Raw genomic sequence first — 26,541 nt, forward strand, 5'->3', positions numbered from 1 at the left:
GGCGTGAAAATTATCGAACCATCAGTTTAATAAGTTACGATTGCAGAACACTAACACGAATTCTTCACAGACGAACGGGAAAGCTGGTAGAAGCCGACCTAGGGGAAGATCAGCTTGAAATCCGTAGAAATGTTGGAACACGCGAGGCAATGCTGACCCTATGAAGCTAGATTAAGGAAAGGCAGACCTACGTTTCTAGCATTTGTAGCCTTAGAGAAAGCTTTTGACAATAATGACTAGAACACTCTATTACAAACTCGGAAGATGGCAGGTGTAATATACAGGGAGGGAAAGGCTATTTACAATTTGTACAGGAACCAGAAGGCGGTGATAATAATCGACGGGCACGAAAGGGAATCAATTGTTGATAATGGAGTGAGACAGGGTTGTAGCCTATCCCCAATCTTATACAATATGTATTCAATATGTAAATTGAACAAGCAGTGAAGGAAACTAAAGAAAAATTTGGAGTATGAATTAAAATTCAGGGAGAAGAAACAAAAACGTTGGGGTTTGCCGGTGACATTGTAATTCTGTCAGAGACCGCAAAGGAATTGGAGGAACAGTTGAAGAGAATTGACATTGTCTTGAAAGGAGGATATAAGATGAACATCAAAAAGGGTAAAACGAGGGTAATGGAACGCAGTCGAATTAAATATGCTGATGCTGACTGAATTAGATTAGGAAATGAGACACTTAATATAGTAGATGAGTTTTGCTATTTGGGCAGTAAAATAACTGAGGGTAGTCGAAGTGGAAAGGATATAAAATGTATACTAGCGATGGCAAGGAAAGCGGTTCTAAAGAAGAAAAAGTTGTTAACAAAACATGGAATATAAACAGTTTAGACCGGAAGAGAATAGAAGCGTTTTAAATGTGGTGTTATAGAAGAATGCTCATGGTTAGATGGGTAGATCACGTAACTAATGAGGAGGTACTGAATAGAACTGGGGAGAAGAGAAATTTGTGGTACAACCATACTAAAAGAAGGAATCGGTTGGCAGGACACGTTCTGAGGCATCGAGGGATCACCAATTTAGTACTGGAGGGAAGAGTCGAGGGTAAAAATCGTAGAGGGAGAGCGAGAGATGAATACAATAAGCAGATTCTGAAGGATGTAGGTTGCAGTAATTACTCGCAGATGAAGAGGCTTGCACAAGATAGAGTAGCATGGAGAACTGCATCAAACCAGTCTTTTGACTGAAGACCGCAACAACACTAATCACGTAAATATATCCTGTAAACGGACTAGTTACACTTTCTGTCGATGAAAGATTCTTTCAAATGATCTAAGAAACATGGAACTAACTAACTAACTATCACAGGTGTTAAGACATCATTGAATAACTTCTGTGGTACGAGAGGGAGCTGTAGACGGTAAAAACTGTACAGGAAGACAGAGGCTGGATTACATCCAGCAAATAATCGAGGATGTAGGTTGCAAGTGCTAGTCTGAGATGAAAAGGTTGACACGGGAAGGGAATTTAAGCAGGTCACTTCAAACCAGACAGAGGGCTGATGACTCGGAAAAAATAGTTTCGCGAGTGAAGGTGTGGTCAAACGGAACGCAAATGTTAATTTTGAATTCACATTGGACATTGTTACATCAGGACCAATGCTACTCTCGTTTCACGAAATAACGGATATCCGGTACTATTACTGATATGCCATTCAATAACTATACCTTAACATTGCATGTTACTTCATGCCATTAACAATTATAAAAGTAAGTAATTTTCATGTGATATTGTCTATAAAAGTACTACACTATCTGATCAACCCCACCCCAAAAACATATGTTTTTCATATTAGGTGCATTGTGCTTCCTCCTACTGCCAGTTACTCCACATCAGCGACTTCAATAGTCATTAGACATCGTGAGAGAGCAGAATGGGGGTCTCCGCGGCACTCACGGACTTCGAATGTGGTCAGGTCATTGGGTTTCACTTGTGTCATACGTCTGTACGGGAGATTTCCACATTCCTGAATATCCCTAGGTCCACTGTTTCCAATGTGATAGTGAAGTGGATACGTGAAGGGACACATACAGCACAAAAGCGTACAGGTCGACCTCGTCTGTTAGCTGACAGAGACCGCCGACAGTTGAAGGGTGTCGTTATGTGTAATAGGCAGACATCTATCCAGATCATCACACAGTGATTCCAAACTGCATTAGGATCCACTGCAAGTACTATGGCAGTTAGGCGGGAGGTGAGAAAAATTGGATTTTATGGTCAAGCGGCTACTCATAAGCCACACATCATACCGGTAAATGCCAAACGACGCCTCGCTGGGTGTAAGGAGCGTAGACATTGGACGATTGAACAGTGAAAGAACGTAGTGTGGAGTGACGAATCACGGTAAACAATTTGGCGATCCGATGGAATTCAGTGGGTTGGCAAATGGCCAGTGAAAGTCATCTACCAGCGTGTGTAGTGCCAACAGTAAAATTCGGAGGCGGTGGTGTTATGGTGTGGTCGTGTTTTTCATGGAGGTGGCATGCACCCCTTGTTGTTTTGCGTAGCACTATCGCAACACAGGCCTGCATTGATGTTTTAAGCACCTTCTTGCGTCCCGCTGTTGAAGAGCAGTTCGGGGATGGCGATTGCACCTTTCAACGCGGTGGAGCACCTGTTCATAATGCACAGCCTGTGGCGGAATGGTTATACGGCAGTAGTATCCCAGCAATGGCCTGGCCTGCACAGAGTCCTGGCTTGAATCCTATAGTACACCTCTGGGATGTTTTAGAACGCCGACTTCGTGCCAGGCCTCACCGACCGACATCGATTCCTCTCCTCAGCACAGAACTCCATGAAGAATGGGCTGCCAATCTCCAAGAAACCTTCCAGCACTTGATTGCACGTATGCTTGCGAGAGTGGAAGCTGTCATCAAAGCTAAGGGTGGGCCCGCACCATATTGAATTCCAGCATTATTGATGGAGGGGGCACGAACATGTAGGTCATTTTCAGCCAGGTGTCCGGGTACTTTTGATCACATTGTGTATATCAGTTGACTCTCTAAGAAGCGTCATTTTTAAATTTCTTTATTTGGCACAGCAGAGTATGACATGTGTAGTAACTGACGACTTCGTTTCATTGTACTTCAGATGTGAGTAAAACTTTAACTGCAGATTAAATGCCAGAAGTAATGGTAGAGAAAGAGAAAGAAATTGGTAGTAATAAACAGAAAAGAAACGCTGTTCATAAGTTTAAAAATGCACGAAATTTGGCTTGTTGAAATAAATATTTATCCACTACTACACGTTAAAATGGCTAATCGATCGAAGCTGAACTACCGGATTTTATGAGTAAACTGTTTCAGCAGCCGCAGGTGGTGATGGCATCTTTCAAAAGTATCAGTTTCAGCGTGAAGGGGCAATATAATGTGTATGTAATAATAATTGTCTTGTAGTTATGTTGTACTCTTGTTTACACTCATACCTTAGGAGTGAGGACACTTTTTGTGGATGAAATACGCAAAATTTTGTGACAGTAATCAAACGGAAGAAATAGTTACAGAATGGTAAAAAAACATGTTCTCATTGCAAAAATGGATAAAAACTTCGGGATAATAATTGCATCATCTGACTCCATCTAACAATCCAGGACACTCATTAAGAAAAACATTAGTTGTTATTAGAATGACAGGTCTATCCTAGAATGGGAACAAAAGCTAAAAGTGACAGACACACAACAGTATTTCTTACAAGAAAGCTTCTCTGTGTAATTCATTGTCCAAAGAAGTGAAATAAATAAACCATCATATTTAAAATGGGAGATACAGCCCATCTCTTAAATGACACATACAGTATAATAAAAGGTTACTGAAATAATACAAGTTAAAGCTGAGTAAAAATATTGTGTTTGGTAAAATTTAAAGCTAAAAACAATTCTGAATTTTGACACTGTATGTTCAGCGTATCACACTTGTGACTGGGTGTCATATGCGTCAGATCTGCAACGGAAAATGCAAAACTCGTTACAGCTGCACGACATCGATATCTAGTTAATAATGGAGTGAGGCTGACGTTTCTTTTCAGACAGACAAATGATCACGCACAAGGAATGTGGCGCTAATTGCAGCAGATATAAAGTATGTGTATTAGAAGTAGTGTAATGTGTGCTGTGAATCGCGATGAGATGGGAATGAATACATAATGCCCCACATCTTTTTAAAAATGCCATTAATCGACACAGACAAACGTCCATGTTGGCGCTTCATACTTGATATTTGTTCTGTGCGCCGGTTAAGTTTCGAACCGTTCTGCCAGATGGCAGAACCGTAGTACAGCGTCAAAATGGCGTCTACGCAGGACTCTTGTTACAAGCAGCGTGCTGTTATTGAATTCTTGTGTCCAGAAAAAGAAACAGGAGTGAACATCCATAAGCGTTTTGTGCAGTGTATGACAATGCTGCTGTTGATGGGAGTACAGTTGGTCGATGTGTAAAGACAGTTGAAGCCTCAGGAAATGCAGAAACACAGGTCCATGATCAGCCACGCTCGGGACGTCCTTCACAGCCACTGAATCGTGCGGATGCCATATTCAAACCGACCTGCGCATCATAACTCCACAATGGGCTCTACAGTTGTCGGTCAGCATTGGAAGGGCGTCTGCAGTGATCGAGACTCTCGGATATTCAAAGAGATACTCACGATGGTTTCCACGAATGCTCACAGCGAATCACAAGATTCAAAAAAAGGAGATTTCATCTGACGTTTTAGGGCTTTTTGGGACAGACGTCACGGATCGTTACGGGGGACGATAGCTGGGAGCACCGCTTTGCACCGGAAACAAAAAAGCAGTCCATGGAGTGGCATCATTCTCATTCACCACAAAAGAAGAAACTCCAGACAAACCCCTCTGCCAGAAAAGTCTTAGTAACAGTCTTCTGGGAATGTGAAGGCGTCATCCTCGTAGATGTTACTCCAAAAGGGTCAACGATCAATTCAGAAGCGTACATGAAGATTCTGAATAAAGTTTAGAACCGTTTCTGACGTGTGCGATCGGACAAGAATCCTACAGAAATCTCGCTCCAAACGATAATGCACGCCAAGACACAAGTCTGAGAACCCGGGAACACATCGCCAAATTGGGTTGGACATCATTTCCTCATCCACCATACAGTCCAGACCTGGCATTGTCGGACTTCCGTCTCTCTGGGCCGCTTAAATATCCTCTATGGGAAACACACTCTGACGATGACGAGAGTGTCAATCATGCAGTGAAAACATGACTACGCTTACAGGACAAGAGCTCTTACCAGCAGGGAATACATGCTCTTCCACAACGTGATGAAGACTACGTAGAAAAATAGGACATGGACAAGACTTGTTGATGTATATGTCCACCAAATTCTGACTCTTAACAATAAATATGTTCTGAGGGGAAAAAAGTGTGGCATTACTTTTTGAACGACCATCGTAAAATCTGACATTAGAGACAACTTATAATTTGATTACAGTCTGTCGTAGACCGAAAAAAAATATTTTGTAATCATGTTGTCTATCTGTACATGCTTCCATCACACGCATAGTTTGATACCATTGTCAGAAAAATTTAAGTACTTTTTACTTCCGTGCATTTCAGAAACGATAATGATGTTTATCGAGGAGAGAGGAGTATAGTTTGTACCAAGATTTAGTGTAGTAAGAATATTTGAAAACAGTATGTTGATAAATCAAGTAACTGAACAAGTCGTGTCGCTGAAGCTTGCTGTCGTACTGCTAAATCTAAAGACGCCTGTGATTACAGAAGTAACGCGGCTCGGATTTCAGCTGTCTTCCTATGCTAAAAAGAGATTAACTCGGCGCTTTGAAGAGCGTCTGAGTGCTAATCCAGTTCCTGGGGGAAAAGAGAACGAATTTTTCATTTAACTCTTTCAATTACGTAACTTCCATTTTTTATAAATCACTGTCTGTCTCTGAAAATACGTCCTCGTTTTAAAGACAACGTCGAAAATTGAGTTATCATTTACTTCTCAACATTTCGTTTTTCAAGCGGAGTACATAACTTACTGCGTCGATCTATGAGGACTCTATTTAGTTCAAAACTTGTGCACTTAATTTCGTTAGTCCCTGCACTTTGTTATTACGTTCGTGTTGCGATGGGTCGACAGCTTCCTTTCCTTGCAAAGCCAACACGAAGTATTACAGAAAGCTTTTAGCATTCAAAAATAATTTAAAATTAATCCACTAGTACATAGACCACGGAAAGGATAGCAATACTGAGTTGTTCCCTGTTCCACCCTACTGCACGAAGGTTGGCCAATTTTAAATACAGTTTAATTCCATTCAAATTCGATTAACATCAAATTTCTAAGACCAAATTCACGGTTCGTTAGTTAATTTTAATATGTCTTCTAAAGATGATTCCATTGTTTGAAGTTCTTATCGGCTGGAGCCCTTGCTTGCAAACTAAGATTGAAACCTTGCATAGCATTGTTAGGCGTTTTAAGCAGAGAAGCTCTAACGTTGAAAGTATGACTGGAAAAAAATTTCTAGCAACATTTCACACTGTAAAAGTGGAAAAAGCGTAAAAACCTTCGCTAGATACTCCTTCTACATAAATTTTAGAGATGCCACAAACAGTTCAATCAGAGTTTGGATAAACATCGTATACTGTCGACATACTTCTACATCCACATCCGTACCCTGCAAACAACCATATGATGTTTATGAGAGGGTACTTCGTGTACGTCACATCAACTTTCTTTTGTTGCAGTCACAAATGTTTTGCGGGCAGAAGCATTGCACGTAAGTGCAATGCATCTCATTCAGAATAAAGGAAGACCTGTGATTCAAAATTAAGAAGTGTCCATAATTCTTCCGACAGCTAATTGCTCATAAGTGGGACACACACAGTGTTCACAGCACGAGTATACATACATAAATATGAAGAATCAGTATTGGGATATTTTGAAATTACAGAACTTTTACTGGCCCACAGACGGCCCTGTTATCTATGGGAATAATGGTTTCCTTTGTATTCAGGTGCACAGTCGGTGTTGGGGTGTAGAAAAGCTAGGTGGCGACGGACTGTGACAATATGAGGTGTAGCACAGGAGTGTATTGTGCATTATACAACGAAAACCAGTAATCGGATTTCACGGCAAAGAATTTAGATTGTTAGTTTCTACTTGTAGAAAATTCAAAAGTGCTTGCAGTGGCATTCAGACGATGGGCAGCTGACACGTCATCACATCAGTCACTTTTGAACGTAATGTCAAATTACCCTTATATTACACCAGTGGAGAGAGTAATGAGACGTCACAATGACAGGAGATTTGTTCAGTTAATTTCTTTATTCCAGCCCTCAGGCATACTAGATCTGGAACCGCTTGGTGGAGACATACAGTTGCCTCTCATGCAAAGAAAAGTAGACCTCTGGCATTGCTGACAGCATAAAGAGCTGGGCCCAGCGTGGCGTTACTCAAACCCCACCGTCAGCGAGTCTCCAGCTGTGGCAGTGATGACAGCGTATTGGCGCAGCTTAGTAGATTATCCTTAACACTACAGTTCCCAGTAACCAGTCCGTCTCGCCCTGTTTTGCCTCTTAAGAATTATTCTGATAATTTGTTCCCTCAATCCTATCACGTAATCTTACACATTTCCACAGGGACCAATGCCCTGCTGCTTAACTCAAGCGCCATGGAACTTATATCATTACTAGACTTCTTGCACAATCACTTCTAACTCTCTATTCCCAACTTACAAGCTAAATGAACCAATTATACTTAATACCACACTCTTGTGCATTCAGCCTCCTTCTGCTGCTCTTATGCTTGGGGTATATAATCCACTGGGATCTGAACGACAGATGGGTCTGAGCTCAGAGACTATGCTCAGCAGAACAAGTGCCGCTGGTGTGGTTGGAATGACACTAGTCAGTGTGGTCTCTTTCCAGTACTGATTTTCTTGATAAGAATTTCCGTGCTGCAATAAGGCTTCCAGGGAGACTCGTCCCTCCTGCTGGTTCAGAAGCGTGTTTATAGACCTCATTAATTCAGAGTGTTTGAATTAAGCTGGTTAGATTGGCGACAAGTAGTACTTCCATCGACTCCTCTAGCCAATACAAACGAGGCTGCAAAATAGTCGTGTGTGTTATCTTTGAAATCTTGGCGGGCGGACTGCGGGTAGGCCCATTGTCTCGTACGCTATTCCATTTAATAACAAACCATTCCCGTTTAATTTTAGCCTTTTTTCTGATGTAAGCTACGCCTGCTCGAAACCACTAGTCACTATTACATTCTTGTGAAAGAGTGCAACCAATGCGCCTCGACCTGCTGTAAGTACAATTCCGGCTCTATCACTTCTTTGTCGCATTCTTTCACCTCCTTTTGTCCCATCAGCAATTTCACTGCGCAGGAATCCTGCCTCTCTCTTATTACCATATTTGGATAGATTGTGATTTCCCCTCTGTGGCATTTTTGTAACTTTGATTCCTTCATTTCTGCATATCTTTCCTTTTCTAATGCAGTTAATAGCAGTCGCTGCCTTTTTACTCTTACAAATTTCTTCCATATCCCCCCATGAACTACGTGGCACTGGAAATGCGCTTGTATCCCTGCTAGTGGTATAGAAACGGAAATGTAAACTTTGGCTCCATCAGTATCACCGATTCTGTGGCTATTTTGAAATTAAAGAATGATTTATTCGGGTTCTAGAACCAACCCCGACTCAGGCGGTAGTTCCTTCTGTACTTTCTCTAGACCCTCTAAATGCTACTCTGCCGACAAGTTTATCCCTTGACGACCTCTTACAGTCTGCTGAAGAGCCTCTTGTAATTCTCTTACTTTCATTCGTGCTTCCCAAACCCTGTCTTCTACAGACTGCAACCGCTTTGTCACTACTTTCCATTTGTTACTTCCACTTTGTTACTACTTCCGTATCGAAGACATCGACTTTCGTTTGTTGTTCCCTGAAATTCTGATTAAATGCCTCTTCTGCAGCTCTGGGATACCGCATTACTTCTTCAGTCAATTGTCATATTTGTCTGTGTTATTCATACGTCCTTCTCTAAACCTTACCTACAGGCAGGAATACCTACTACTTTCCTCCTGTTAAATTCACTGCTGCTCTGCAGCTTATTTTATTAATTACACTAAATCCATACATAGCCTAAAAAACTATTAAAGTGCTGTCTCATTCGCCTTAATCCATACGGATTCCTCGTTACCGTTTCATTCACAATATCTTGTTCATGTCCCAATACATTTCTCCTCACTCTCTCTTTCAGGTCTGCATCTCATATCCGTGGAATAACTTCCGGACTTCAAAAGGTTTCAACAGCCCTACATGCGCAATTATCGTTCTCGTCGGCAACTGAATTTTGACAAGTATTGGTATGGCTCCTAATACTTCGCAAATAACTTCTTTGTCTTTCCCTTGGGCGTATACGAAGTTGATAGCATCACCCACTGACCAACCTTATACTATGGAATTCTTGCATACGGTCCACTGCTTATTCTTGTTTCTTCAGTGCTCGTGTATTTATCCTCCGTACTCTGTTCCCAGTTTCCCTAATCACTCTGGCAAATTCTTCAACATACTCTCCAGCATTCCCTCTCTTCGCTTTCAATATGTCGAATGGTGATGGCATTTTAAGACCATATACTATTTGATATGTATGCTGCTCTGAGTTGTAGGTGGTCACGACGTACTTCAAATAGACATCCCAGTTGATGTGATGTGAGTCAACGTAGTATCCAAGTATCCTTTTGATTGTCCTTTGCACTCTTTCAGTTCTTCCATTGGCTTGAGGATGGAGAAGACTCACCCTTAGCTCCTTCACATTCACTAACTTACACAGTTCCTTGAATAGATCTGACATCAAGTTCATTCTCTGGTCTTTTATTATCGTTTCAGGTATTACAAACTTAAATATGCTATTATTCACATGTGCTTGTGCCACAGTTGCTGCCTGTTGGATTGGCACTGCTAACAATTCTATGTATCGTGAAAAATGATCTATGATTGTATGTACGTACTTGTTCCCTGAAGGTGTCTTACTGAATTAACCAAAAACCTCAATCCCCAGAAATTTGACTGGTGCTAATGCTTCAGATAATATCCACAGTGGTGCTCTTCTTCGACATAAATCTGCTCTCTGTGCGCACTGTAGGCAATTCTACACATCCTGGTTTACGTCTGTTTGCCATTCGTCCACCAATACCTTACCGCTGCTTTATTGCTGGCAGATCTGCAACTTCTATGACCTGCTAATATGTGATCATCAGCTTCTTGTAGCACTCTATTCCTTAGCTTCGCTGGGACTACTACCTTTGGTCACAACTTGGTTTCTCTGCATAGTAACCCATCGTGCATATAGAACTGTGACTGCTTAAAATACTGCTTACTTTCGACACCCGCTCTTTATGCAGTTTGCCACTCCTTATGCTCATTACTCCTAGCATGCAATACTGCTACTTTTCTACTTAAGGTGCCCACATTTCCGTGCTTCTTCACAAGTTTATGCGTAACTACGAAATCAAATTCACTTAGTCTTACTGCCCACTGCGTCATCCTACTGAAAGGATACTTTAACCCCAACAACCATTTTAACGCTGCATGATCCGTAATTACTCTAAATTCTTTACTATACAGATAACATTTGAAATATATGATTAAATAAATAAGGCTTAACATCTCTTTCTCTTTGGAATTATTACTTTCTGCTGATTTTAGTAGCTTTGATATGTAAACTACCGGACGTTCTTCGCCTTCTGTCTCTTTTGACAACACACACCCTAGTGCACGATTTATTGCATCGTATGATAAAACAAATTCTTTATTAAAATCCGGAAATACCAATTTCAGACTCGATGTTAAAGCTTCTTTAGCTCTTCAGAAGCATGCTGGCAATCATCTGACCACACAAATTTAGCACCCTTCATTAACAGCTTTTTCAGCGGTCTGGCAATTTGCACAAATCCTCTTTCGAACCGGCAGTAATAGTTCGCAAGTCCCAAGAACTATTGCAAGTCCTTTCTAGATTCTGGTACAGGAATTCCTTGGCCCGTCTTAATCCTGTCTTTACTGATGATATGACCTAGGTATGCTACCACTTCCACCAAAAAATTACACTGTTCTGTACTCACTGTTGATTTCGCTGTCTTTAACCTTAGGAATACTTCCCTTAATCGCTTTGTGTGCTGTTCCATATTACTCCCATAGACGATTATGTCATCGAGATACACGAAGCCTTTCCAGCGTTTCAAACCTCTGATACTATGACCAACAATCTCTGAAACACTGTAGGGGCATCTTTTAATCCGAATGGCATTATTATGACTTGGTACTACACCCAGGGTGCTAAAACGCTGTTTCGTGTCGATCCTGCTGTGCTGCCTCTATCTGGTGATAATCAGTCTTCATATGTTGGAAAATACTTGCATTGCCCTAAATGATCCAAGGTTTCTGTGATATTTGGCAAAGGCTAGGCATCTGGTGTCTGTAATCACAACAAACCCTGTAATTTGGTGTTCCATCCATCGATTTTTTTGGCACGTTGACTATCCCTGCCCCGCCTACCCCCCCCCCCCCCCCTCCCGTGGACTGTTCGTTCTTCAATTATTCCACCTTTCAGCTGTTGATCGATACTGCGAGTAGCTAGGAATTCCGTAAGGTTTGCGGTAGATTGGTGATTCATTTTTTATCGGTATGCGGTGCGGTGTAATATATATAGCTCCTTCTATGACCTATAGCTTCCATCTATGTGCTCTGTGCTTCACTATGTCTCGTAATGCAGTTTCAATGACGTCAGGCGGTTGCCCATTGCTGACACCTCTTGAGTCCCATTCTTTTTCCTCAAGGATATCCATACTGGAAATCACCAGCCCCTTTGTTAAATCCTATGTCCTCTGTACTTAAATTACCTATAGAAAAATGTACCTTCTTTTCACCCTTTATTTGTTGTAGGCACACAATACCTCTTTTATCTAAGCAGGCGGCCAGATCTAACACTTCAGTCTCTTCTAATGGTTCTGCCACACACAAAATTAGAACCGGCAAGCTAGACTGAACACTGACTCAAAAGTGATTTCCCAGCACCGTTAGGTACACAATTCTGTGAATCAGGTCTCAGTGTGGTCATTCATGGTTTCATCAATTCATCTTTCATGACAGACTCCCCTCTTGACATTGCTATACTGGCAATGATTTCACCTAACTAAAAGATTCTTCTGTTGCCCAAGATCGATTATGGCAGAACGCTGATATAAGAAATCTAATCCCAGAATTATGTCGTAGCCGTCACTCACATGTGTCACACGTTGTTTAAATTGAATCGTACCCAGGAAAAACTCTGTGTCCACGGATGCTATGCTATCCTTCGGACCACCTGACTTCACATGTCTTTACATTTCCGCATGCAACACACTTAAAAAAGCATTGAGTGCCCTCTGCTCAGTTCGTTTCAAAATACTTTCATTTAGTGGGGCATCTTCTCATAATTCATAGGTTCCTCCATTAATTTTCCTTATCCTACGTCCTAATTGTTTCACAATCTCCAAATGTTTCTTAGTGTGTGGCACTACTTCATTTCGTAAATCTCTGAATTAACCCTTCCTTAAATTCTTCGAATGTTGTGTCTGCCTTAAGAGCTCCTGTATGCCCTACCTACGATTTTGCTTCCTCTGTTAGTCTCAGTTTTGCAACCCTCAATAATTCCTTGTCAGACCAATCCAACCTTCCACCTGAGCTGGATTTCCAAGATCTGCCACAAAGGCCTGCACATCCTTGTCTTACCAGAAAAGGAGCAACTAAATTTGCGACTGACAGTCTACACCCCATTGCGATTATCGTGACTCTTACAAACCCACGCATTTGTGTACTACCGAGTATTAATTGCGCTACCTTTTGTAACAATATGCATACTGTTTCCAGTTCTGACACATCTTGCACCTCAGGTTCTGTCGAAGCTTTCTCCTTCACAACTCTTGTTTTGAAAACTAACATTCACAAGACAAGAAAACAAAATACATTAACTTAATTCTTATGGCTTATCATGAGCCATCTCGACTCCCAGAATTTCCTAGCCATATGCTCCCAACGTTTACACATATATCATTTTCCTAGTACTGACTTCGTATTTATTTTTATTTATTTATTTATTTATTTATTTATTGTTCCGTGGGACCAAATTAAGAAGAAGTCTCCATGGTCATGGAAAGAGTCAATATATGGACTTATAACACGGTAGTAGAAACAGATAAAATGAAATATAAAAAACATATTTAGGCGATAAGTCTTAAGTTTAAATAAAGAAAAATCAACAATCTAACACTGGAATTTGCTTAATTTTTTAGCTCTTCCAGGAGCTCCTCGACAGAATAGAAGGAGTGAGCCATGAGGAAACTCTTCGGTTTAGACTTAAAAGGGTTGGGGCTGCTTCTAATATTTTTGAGTTCTTGTGGTAGCTTATTGAAAATAGATGCAGCATAATACTGCACTCCTCTCTGCACAAGAGTCAAGGAAGTGCATTCCACACGCAGATTTGATTTCTGTCTAGTATTAACTGAGTGAAAGCTGCTAACTCTTGGGAATAGGCTAATATTGCTAACAACAAACGACATTAAAGGAAATATATACTGTGAGGGAATGTCAAAATTCCCAGACTATTGAATAGGGGTCGAAAAGAGGTTCTCGAACTTACACCACATATAGCTCGAACAGCCAATTTTTGAGCCAAAAATACCCTTTTTGAATCAGAAGAATTAGCCCAAAAAAATAATACCATAAGACATAAGTGTATGAAAATATGCGAAGTAGACTACTTTTCGTGTTGAACTGTCAGTTATTTCAGATACTGTTCTAATGGTAAATAAAGCAGCATTTATTTTCAGAACAAGATCCTGGACGTGGGCTTTCCACAACAGCTTACTATCTATCTGAACGCCTAGGAACTTGAACTGTTCCGTCTCGCTTATAATATGCCAATTCTGTGTGATCAAAATATCGGTTCTTGTGGAATTGTGAGTTAGAAACTGTAAAAACTGAGTCTTACTGTGATTTAGCATCACATTATTTTCTACAAGCCACGAACTTACTTCATGAACTACATTATTTGATACTGTTTCAGTATTACACACAAGATCCTTCACTACAAGCTGGTGTCATCAGCAAATAGAAATATTTTTGAATCACCTGTAATACTAGAAGGCATTTATATAAATAAGAAACAGCAGTGGCCCCAGCACCGACCCTTGCGGAACGCCCCACTTAACAGTGCCCCATTGGGACTGAACATCACTGCCACTCTCAATATTGCGGAGAAATACATTCTGCTTTCTGTTCTTAAAGTAAGAGGCGAACCAATTGTAAGCTACTCCACTTACTTCATAATGGTCCTACTTCTGTAGTAATATTTTGTGGTCAACACAGTCAAAAGCCTTCGTTAAATCAAAGAAAACACCTAGCGTTGGCAACCTTTTATTTAATCCGTCCAAATCCTCACAGAGAAAAGAGAATATAGCATTTTCAGTTGTAAAACCATTTCTAAAAGCAAACAGTACATTTGACAGCAAATTATGTGAATGTAAATGCTCCAGTAACCTTGTATATACAACCTTATCGATAACAATAGCAAACACCGATGGCCTAGAAATAGGTCTAAAATTGTCAACAATATCCCTGTCTCCCTTTTTATAAAGTGGCTTCACTACCGAGTACTTTAATCGGTCAGGAAACCGATCACTCCTAAAGGAAAAGTTACAGATATGGCTAAGTACTGGGGTAACATACATAGAACAATACTTCAGTATTCTGCTAGATACCCCGTCATATCCATGAGAATTTTTGGTCTTTAGTGATTTAATTACTAACTCAATCTCCCTCTTGTCAGTATTGTGGAGGAGCATTTCAGGTAACAATCTCGGAACACTTTTTTCTAAAAGCGCTATGTGATTCCCTGTTGGGACTAGGTTTCTACGTAGTTCAACTGCTATATTCATAAAGTGATTATTAAATACTGTACATATACGCGACTTATCAGTAAACAGACATTCCCACTACGCACTGATTCTATATCCTCGACCTGTCTCTGCAGACCAGCCACTTCCTTTACGACTGACCATATGGTTTTAATTGTATCCTGAGACTTAGCTCTTCTATCTGCAAACCACATACTTTTTGCCTTCCTAATAACATTTTGAAGCACCTTACAATACTGTTTGTAATGGGCTGCTGCATTTAGAACGTCTCGAACGTCTTGAACGTTCTAACGGAAAGCAACTTTCAAAGAGCATGAGAAAAGTATTGAGAAAATCATTATATTTATCATCTACTGTATCAGCGCTATAAACATCTTGCCACTTTTGTTCCCTGATAAGGTTTACAAAGGTCTCTACAGCAACTGGATCAGCTTTCCTAAACAGTTGATAACTGTATTTAACATGTGTGGCAGCACAAAAATCTTTTAGAGTTAAAATTTGTGCATCATGATCTGAAAGGCCATTCACCTTTTTGCTAACAAAATGCCCTTCTAGTAATGAGGAATGAACAAAAATGTTGTCTATGGTTGTTCTACTGTTCCCTTGCACTCTCGTTGGGAAGAATACGGTTTACATAAGATTATATGAATTAAGGAGGTCTACCAGCATCCTTTTCCCTGCACAATCACTTATGCAATTACTGTTGAAGTCACCACATGTAACCAACTTTTTGTATTTCCTATAAAGTGAACCAAGAACCTCCTCTAGCATTAGCAAAAATGTTGTGAAGTCAGAGTCTGGGGATCTATAAATAACAACAGTTAGACGTTTAGCTCCATTAAATTTACCTGCACAACATTCAAACACTTTCCAGTACAGTACTATGAAACATCAATTAACTCAAATGAGATGCCGTTTTTCACATACAAAGCTACTCCCCCACACCGCAAAGAGCTCCTCGAAAAGCTGCCAGCCAACCTGTATCCTGGTAAAGGAAGCCACTGAATTATCTCCTTATTTAAGAAGTGTTCAGATATACCAATAATTTCAGAGTCAACATCTATAAGCAGTTAACTAACTTTATCTCTAATACCTTGTATATTTTGATGAAATATACTAATTCCCTCATTACTCGGATACCTAAGCTTTGTCAAAAGTGGTTCCTTTGTTAGAGAGACTTCCTTTAAGCAGGAATAAGTGCGTTCTCGTGTATCATTCCGTTTATTCGTGATTTATTCGACGTGTTAGGTGTCGTTCGTTCTGATGCTGTTGCTGTAATATGTGGGATCAGTCAGTATTACTGCAGTCGAACTGTATATGGAACTTTCAGTATTGTTCAAATGAAACTTCCTCGCAGATTAAAACTGTGTGCCCGACTGAGACTCGAACTCGGGACCTTTGCCTTTCGCGGGCAAGTGCTCTACCATATGAGCTACCGAAGCACGACTCACGTCCGGTACTCACAACTTTACTTCTGCCAGTATCTCGTCTCCTACCTTCCAAACTTTACAGAAGCTCTCCTGCGAACCTTGCAGAACTGGCACTCCTGAAAGAAAGGATATTGCTGAGTGCCTGTTCTGCAAGGTTCGCAGGAGAGCTTCTGTACAATTTGGAAGGTAGGAGACGAGATACTGGCAGAAGTAAAGCTGTGAGTACCGGGTGTGAGTCGTGCTTCGGTAGCTCAGATGGTAGAGCACTTGCACGCGAAAGGGAAAGGTCCCGAGTTCGAGTCTCGGTCGGGCACACAATTTTAATCTGCCAGGAAGTTTCATATCAGCGCGCACTCCGCTGCAGAGTGAAAATCTCATTCTGGAAACATCCCCCAGGCTGTGGCTAAGCCATGTCTCCGCAGTATCCTTTCTTTCAGGAGTGCCAGTTCTGCAGGGTTCGCAGGAGAGCTTCTGTAAAGTTTGGAAGGTAGGAGACGAGATACTGGCAGATGTAAAGCTGTGAGGACCGGGCGTGAGTCGTGCTTCGGTAGCTCAGATGGTAGAGCACTTGCACGCGAAAGGCAAAGGTCCCGAGTTCGAGTCTCGGTCGGGCACATAGTTTTAATCTGCCAGGAAGTTTCATATCAGCGCACACTCCACTGCAGCACACTCCGCTGCGTGAAAATCTCTTTCTGGTTGGTTGGTGGGTTGGTTTAGGGAAGGAGAGCAGACAGCGTGGTCATCGGTCTCATCGGATTAGGGAAGGATTGGGAAGGAAGTCGACCGTGCCCTTTCAGAGGAACCATCCCGGCATTTGCCTGAAGTGATTTAGGGAAATCACGGAAAACCTAAATCAGGATGGCCGGACGCGGGATTGAACCGTCGTCCTCCCGAATGCGAGTCCAGTGTCTAACCACTGCGCCACCCCGCTCGGTCTCTCTTTCTGGATTGTTCAAATGGTTCTAATAGCTCTGAGCACTATGGGACTTAACATCTGAGGTCATCAGTCCCCTAGACTTAAACCTAACTAACCTAAGGACATCACACACACCCATGCCCGAGGCAAGATTCGAACCTGCGACCTTAGCAGCAGCGCGGTTCCGGACTGAAGCGCCTAGAACCGCTCGGTCGCAAAAGTCGGCTTCAGTAGTGTCACTTGTAAACAGGGAACAGAAGGATGCAGGTGCGGATTAGGCAAGTAGGGAGATGTAAATCGGCCGTGTTCTTCTCTGTAAGGAGGCTCCAGTTCAGTCTGACAAGGATTTATTAAAACAGTACAGAAGACGACTGAAGGACACAGAGTAGGCAGTCTCTCATTTGCAGGTTTTCTCCATATTCTAAGTATTCCAGAAATGATACACTGTCTTTGACTCACTCGTCCACATGAGTTAAACACGACTGTACAGTGCCATCATGATAGTTCGTTCCATTTTTGTGTATGTATATAGATATTATTTAGAACATGGAACACACTAAGCAATGGGTAATTACTAACACAAAAAATCTAATGTTGTTATTCTTTGTTGACGAGAGGGTTTCATCTTAGTGGAACAGAAAAAAATCTGTTGAATATTTTTAGAAGCATTTTCGACGAGTAAGAAGTGCTAACATTTGTGTTAATGTGGCAACAGTGCAGATGCACTCGGAATTACTCAGCCCATTTACTATTTTAATTGAATGTTTTATAGATCATTTGGCGTAATTGGATGTATAGTTTCCAGCATAAGTATAGCTTGTGTCTGTGCCTATCAGTTACACTAGTAACCCAAACCGTATTCATATTAAGGTTATCAGGGAATAAGGAAGAGAGAACTTAACAAACTCAGTCTGAAGCCATACGATCTCTCAACATTGTTATTTATCAGATGTATCTGATCATGTCCCTATAGGCTTCTTTCCTGTGGCTGCCTTTGCAGTGTTTTCGCTTCTCTTACAGCCTGTAATACCAAACTGTCAATTGCAACTCACTATTAAGGGGTAGGACTGTATATTCGGGGTAAATGTGTGCCTGTGTGTGTGTGTGTGTGTGTGTGTGTGTGTGTGTGTGTATCAAATACAGGTAGAAACCCAAAGACAAAAAATCAACACTCAACTTAACGTAAAAGAAGCAAGGTGAAGCATAAGAATGCCGATGAACTGTGGAAGGAAGTTTGAACAAGCGTTGCACCAAAAAACATCTAACTACTATTATTGCTACAGAGTGATTGAGAGATCAGTATATATCGACATCATCCAAGTGTCCGGACCGTTCGCCGGATAGTTACGTTATTTAAGAAAACAGGAAGTGTTCAGCCACATGTGAAACGTCAACCACGACCTGCAATAAATGATGATGCCCAAGTGGGTGTTTTAGTGGCAGTCGCGGCTAATCCGCACATCAGTAGCAGACAAACTGCGTAAGACTCAGGAATCTCAAAAACGTCGGTGGTGAGAATGCTACATCAACATCGATTGCATCTGTACTATATTTCTGTTCACCAGGAATTGCATGGCGACGACTTTGAACGTCGTGTACAATTCTTCCACTGGGCACAAGAGAAATTACGGGACGATGACAGATATTTTGCACGCGTTCTGTTTAGCGACGACAGCTGTAACGTAAACCGACATAATATGCACTATTGGGCAACGGAAAATCCACGATGGCTGCGACAAATGGAACATCAGCAACCTTCGCGGGTTAATGTAAGTGTATATGTTTTGAGAGTTCTGCATCAGCGGCTCCTGATCACATCCATTCATTAAAACCAGTGCATCCACTCTATGAAACCAGCGCCACTTAACTAAAGGAACAGGGGGGAATATATCGTTCAGTAAATAAGCATATCACCTCTAAAGAATAGCCATTCAATGATGGAGAACTAACGAATATAAACAACTACACAAAGCAGAACAATGAGAGGCCACATTAAACCATTTGAATAATTAAGAGGAACTATCAGTATACGACAACCCTTTCCTATAACGAGAAAGATCGAACCCAGCAGTTACTAAAGTGCACAACAATGATATAAAGTTGAATAAATATAGCTACACACATCAGAGCAATACAATCAAGATGAATAAATACCAGGAACAATGAAATAAAGTCGAATACATACAACTACACACGTCAGAGCAATGGAAATACATCCAAATAAAATGAAGACGTATGCTCCATGATAAAGATCTAGCTGATATACTTGAATACACAATCATGGATCAAGCAATTAGGAAACCTGTAGACATAGAAGACAAGAAAGCACGAGCACAATTAAGACCTGGTGAAATGCTGGGTCTGTATCGTCAAAACGACGGGTCTGATTTCATTGAAAAAAGAACCATTTTTTAACGAGTTGGCTTATATTCTCTAATGTTAAACCAATGAATGAATTAAACTGACAGTAAAATCGAAAAATCCGCGCTACTGTACTGTTGGTAAAGACAGCGATGTACAGATATGGTTTAAAGGTAAGGATGTTGCTGAGATACTTAATTATAAAAATACAGAAAGGACTATAAGAACATATATAGATGAAGAAGATAAAAAGACACAGGAAGAATTAAGACCGACTGATTTGGTCAGACTAACATATAACGAAAAAATATCTATTTTTATTAATGAATCAGGTTTATATTTTTTAATTTTTTCAACTTAACAACAAAAGGCTAAAGAATTTAAATGATGGGTTACTAGTAAAGTTTTACCATCAATAAGAAAGACAGGTCAATACAATCGAAAAGTAAAGTGAACAGCTGACTTGCAGCAATTCAAAGGAAATTTAATGATTTCAATGGGACCAGCAACATTGGACTCCTTTAAAAAATATTCAACTACAACCAAAAGACACAAAATTGACGAAAATTATTTAAAAATTCATGGGGTTCCGCCTTTTCCCCTCAAAAATGGCCGAAAATGAATAATTTTTTTCTTTTGAAGATAAAAATGGAAGAATATTAAATAGATTTTTCTTCTGTAACAAATATAATGTCGAATAATATAAGTGAAGAAAGTAATAATGGTATGAATGGGAGAATGAATGAGAGTGTGAATAGAACAGCATTTGAAAGCGTGTCTGTAAATAAACTACAATAATCATCTAACGCCAACAACATCCATGGTTATAGTTCTCAAAACAAAAATAAATTAATCTCAAGACTAATGAACTACTTCAACACACCATATGATTCTAGAAATCTATATGATGTGCCACTTACACAACTAAAATCGTTTTGCTAAATGAACAACATCCGAGGCCACAGCAAATTTAATAGAGATGCTCTTATTAAACATATGATTACGTCTGGTATTAAACGATATCCACTTACTCAACTACCATTTTATCATGGGGGCAAAGAAAATACATTAACCAACCCTTCAACAAGAGACAGATTAAAAGTGGACAGGATAATCACATGTTTTGAATGCAGACTCGAAACATGGAAATACGAGCAGGATGAAATACAAGCAGTCACTTACCCAATGGTTTCGTTTCTAAACAGGATAAAACCAGCAGTAATCTAGAAAATTGAAAGCAGTCTTCGCAAACTCAATTCACTGAAGGTTAACGTTCCAATTTTATGTGACTATATTAAAGGAAATGAAATACAAGCGTTTAACTTTGAAACAGAGAATGAAATTATACTGATTTCCACAAACTTAAATGGCTATATGAATCATACGAGAGACAAAATACTGAACGAGATGAGAGAGTTTTTAGGTAGAGGCTCTGGTTGGTCCCTTCACAGAATTAAAGAATTGGAACTTAGAATTAAGAAGTACATTCCTCTTAGAAGTAATAGTTGTTTTGATTTACCACTTGCAATAAAAACCAAGAAAGCAGTACTCGACATCGAAAATTAAGACGACATGTGCTTCTTATATTGTTTAAAAGCTTACTTGCATACAGTTCCATCCAATGAAAATCCTGATCGAGTTTCTAAATACACTAATATTAAAGACCAATTATTATATGAAGCATTCAAGGACATTAAATTCCCTGTAGAACTCAAAGACGTCCCAAAAATGGAACAACACATAGGTTTTCACATTAATGTGTTCAGTTAGGATGGTAAATACAACATTTATCCCCTATATCCAAACGAAGGAAGATTACCAGCTGAAAAAGAAGTTGATCTCTTACTAGCAACCAATGACAAGAAAGAAGGCACTATTGTCTGATTTGAAACATGTCACGACTGATATAATCACAATTAAGCAAGTGAAATGGTAAAAAATACTTATGCAGAGGTTGTTTACTATATTTCAACACAGAACAACAGTTCAAAGATCACCAACAAGACTGCAATATAAACGAACGAGTTAAGATAATTATGCGAGAAGAAGGAAAATCAGTAACATTTGAAAAAATACCACACACATAAAAAGTTCCATATGTTATTTATGCTGACTCCGAATGTTTAAACTGTATAATCGATACTTGCCAACGCAATCCAAATAATAAGTACATTAACAAATGTCAGAAGCATGTGGATACTCATATTGTGTTGTTAAATATGTAACTGTTCTAACATTGACGTGCTACAGAAGTACTAATGCACCTAAACGATTTATTGAAAGTCTAATGATACAAGCTCATATGATTTCGAAAGTATATGGTAACACTGTACCAATTCATTATAAAGAAGGTGACATGAAAAGGTTTAGCGAAGCTAAAACATGTTTCTATTGCAAAAAACATTTCACCAATAAAAACCATAAAGTTGCTCACCACAATCACATTACTGGTTCCTTTATTGCCCCAGCTTGTAACACTGCAATCTGTAAATGAAACTTTCAATGTTTGTACCTGTCTTTTAAATAACCTTTCTGGATACGATTCTCACTTATTTGTTATGGAATTAATCTGTACAAAAGACGAAATAGAACTCATACCAAAAAATGAGGAAAAGTACATATCATTCACAAAGCAGGTTGATAAATTCAAACTGAGGTTTGTGGATTCATTTAGGTTTATGCCATCATTATTAGCTTCTTTAGTCAACAACTTAACAACTGATCAGATGAAACTTATGAAAGATATTTTCAAGACGAATAACTAGAACTAGTAGCTCGAAAAGGTGTTTACCCATATGATTACATGGATTCACCAAACAAGTTTAAAGAAACGAAACTACCACCAAAGGAAAACGTTTTCAACCATCTTGAACAAACTCACATCTAAGATGAAGATTACAATCATGCAAAGAACGTCTGGAATCATTTAAAGTTAAACAGCATTTGTGAATATCTCGATTCGTATCTAAAAACAGATTACTCGCAGATGTATTGGAAAACTTTAGAATCACATGTATAAAAGCTTGTGATCTCGATCTTGGATGGTACTACACAAGCCCAGGGTTAGCTTGGGATGCGATGTTGAAGATGATAGGCATTCATCTTGATTTCCTAACAGATTATGATATGGTTCTTATGATTGAAAAAGGTATAAGAGGTGGAATTTGACAATGCAGTAAAAGATACTCGAATGCAAACAACAAGTACATGAATGATTATAATGATAATGAACCAAACACATACCTCACATATCTTTATGCTAACAATCTTTATGGTTGGGTTATGAGTCAGCACTTACCTTATAGAAACATTAAATGGTTAACTGAAAAGCAAGTAGTAGAGCTCGATATTGAAAACATACCTAAAGAAAGCACAACAGGTTTCATTCTTGAAGTTGACTTAGAATACCCTCAAGTGTTACGTGACAATCATAAAGATTTTCCATTAGCTCCTAAAAACAAGTGTCCACCAAACTCACAACTTCAAAAACTACTATCAACACTTAATAACAAGGAGAAGTATGTTATTCATTACAGAAACCTACAACAATGATTAAAACTTGGTTTGAAACTGACAAAGATCCATAGAGCAGTTCAATTTAAACTATCTGATTGGCTGAGGAAGTATATAGATCTTAGTACACAAATGAGAACCAAAGCTAGTAACGCTTTTGATAAGGACTTTTACAAACTCATGAAGAATAGTGTAATCGGAAAAACCATGGAAAACACACGTAATAGAGTTGACATAAGACTAGTTTCAGATCCAAAGATGTGTGATAAACTCGTGTCAAAATCAAAATTTAAAGATAGAACCCTATACACCAAACAACTAGCAGCTATACACATGAACAAAACCGAAATCACATTCAACAAGCCAATTTAAGTCAGTATGAGCATTCTTGAATTATCTAAAGAGCTAACGTATGACTTTCATTACGACATAATAAAACCCAAGTACAAAGATAACATTTCTGTTTGCTATATGGACAGTGATTCACTAACATAGGAGATCAAGACTAATGACTTCTGCAAAGATATGAAAGAAATGATCAACCACTTCGACACAAGCGATTTTTCAAACAACAATCCATATAACATACCACAAATCAACAAGAATGTTTTAGGAAAAACGAAAGACTAACTTGCAGGTGAAGTAATGACTGAATTTATAGGTTTACGATCAAAATTGTATGCTTTAAAGTATGACAACAAGGAAACCAAGATCTCAGAAGGTATCAAGAAATGTGTTGTTAAGAACGACTTGAAATTCGAAGACTATAAGGAGCACTTTAACAATCAAACAGACATATACAAAAGTATGAAACTCATTCGAAGTCATAAACACTAACTCCACATGATAGAAGTAAACACATTAGCACTTAGTAACAAGGATGACAAACGAAATATACTACCTGATGGAATGAATACACTACCATGAGGCCATTAAAAAATTGAACAAGAAATAAATAAATAATGAACAACTATATCATAAGTCTTCCAATTATGTCTACTAGTGTGTGTGTGTATGTGTGTGTGTGTGTGTTGTGTTTTAGTATTAGTGCTTTTATAGACAGTGTTTATAAAAGAACACATGTGTATGCCATCAAATTGAATACAGATATTGCCATATTGAAATAATTAAAACTCCCATGTGGTACCCACTTTGTTCCTCAAAAATGGCCGAAAATGATTAAAATATCTTTTCTTATATACTAAACGATATAAGATGGAAAATAAAACCATATCTCAACTTAAAAAGTACTGTAGGGAACATAACATTTGTGGTTACTCTAAGCTAAATAAAGCAGACCTAATAAGCTTAATTAACTCATATGAAACAAGATCAATGATAACTTATCAAAGGGAAGAGTTTGTAACAGAAAACAAATCAATAAACCAACTGAAACAGTATTGTTGGGAGGAAGGTATTAGTGGTTATTCAAAGCTAAGCAAAACTGATCTTATAACCTTGATTAACTCTTATCATTGAACAACCAACTAAAACGAAACAACGAAAGAGAACAATGAAGACACAACCAACCAATATGAAACAATGACAGAGAACAATGAAGAAACAACCAAACAAAACGAAACAACAGAGAGCAATGAAGAAACAACCAACCAAGATGAAACAAAAGAGAACAACCAAGAAGAAAGGATATCAATTAAAGTCAACCTTACAAAAGAATTGATCTGTCAACTGAACCCCGAACATCTTGTAAACTACTTTCAAAAATGTGTTTAAAGATACGGTAATCGATGTGATTAGCAACCTATCAAGAAAAAATTGGGCACAGATATCCCAGCTAAAGAACCTGTCCAAAAATTTTCTTTATTTGTTAAGGAAACAATTATGTTGGAGTAACATTATATCTAATTCTGCATGATCACTTTCCATTTCAAGAAATACATCGATTGAATCTCCTTATCAAGCATACAACCTTTATTTACTCATGAAGATATTGTTGACAAGTATGCTGATAAACTTCATTGGGACATAATGTGTAGAAGAAAAGAATTTTATTAAACAAAATTTCGTTTTAAAACATAAACAACGTGTACCACAATGTATCAGCTGGTCAACATACACATGGGAACATGCAGAGAAGACGTCTGAAAACTCCCTAAATGAATTTAAGGAAAATATTGACTGGAAAGCCTATAGTGATGTGTACAATTGGAAAAAGCATTCAACAAAAAGTGCTATTGAATGGTGTCGAAAGGTTAGAGCATGCGTAGACTGGAATGTTCTCTCTTCTAAAGGGATTTTACTAACAGACGATTTTTTAAATGAATTGAGAGGTCTTATTAATTCGATGAAAGCCTCACCTTTTTTAAACGAATCATTAGTACGAAAATATCAAGATGGAGTCCATTTTCCAGATGTATTTTTAGGTGATAAGAGTGAAAGTTTTATTCTTGAATTTGAAAACGGGGGTTTAAACTTAGATGATCTTATATGGTGCTATTATGATAGAAAGTTCTGTGAAAAATTACTAATGACAATAAGAAACAAAATCGATATGGTTCTATTCTTAAGACGTAATGAGCATGTCAGTCCCTCCCTCAAGAACAAACTGTTCTTACTTTCAACTGGTTTAACTGCAACAGAGAACTCAGATGGATGTCCAATATGTAAAGAAACAAAGACTCAAATGTGTAAAACTATGTGTAACAATGTGTTTTGTACTGAGTGTATGCTTTACGGTTAAGAAATAATATCACTGGTCCTTTGTGATAATGATAGTGACCTTGAACTTTCAGATCTATACAGCATTGATGAAGAACAAGAATAAGATTTAAAACTTGATGGCAAAAACCATAAATCTGTTTGAATAATCTTTTTCTCTCTTCGTTTTTCGTATGCTAGGTCTCAGTTACGATGTAGGTAATTCGAAACCATTTAATTTCGTTAACAATATACCACTTTCATTTACTAATTTCGTTATAATGGATTTCGTTGATGATATGGAATATAACTATAATGAATATTATTGATACCATATACATCAAGAGTACAATAATTTTATCAATAGATGAATGAATTAAGCAAGAACCCATTTATTACACAAAAAATATTTATTGACGAGTATGTTTTTTAACTAGTCGCTGAAGTTTGATGGTAAAAACCACAAAGCCACACTCTGACCATTGCAAAATTTTACAGCCACGATAATTTTCATTAATGAGTCTGGTTTATTCCAAAGATCGTTGCTACAGATTTGAAAATCCTTTTGTGGTTGGTTTATCATAAAAGTTTTAACACAGTTTTTCTTAAATAATAAAAGAGTTCAAGTGTGGATTCTATTACCAAACCCTCCACCCAATAAAAGAACCTAATTGGCCCTCTTTTGTTCATGATTTTCGTTATTACCATTTCAGATACAAACCAGACTTTATGCAT

The sequence above is a fragment of the Schistocerca cancellata genome, chromosome 6 (genome assembly GCF_023864275.1).
Source record: "Schistocerca cancellata isolate TAMUIC-IGC-003103 chromosome 6, iqSchCanc2.1, whole genome shotgun sequence".
Classification (NCBI taxonomy): domain Eukaryota; kingdom Metazoa; phylum Arthropoda; class Insecta; order Orthoptera; family Acrididae; genus Schistocerca; species Schistocerca cancellata.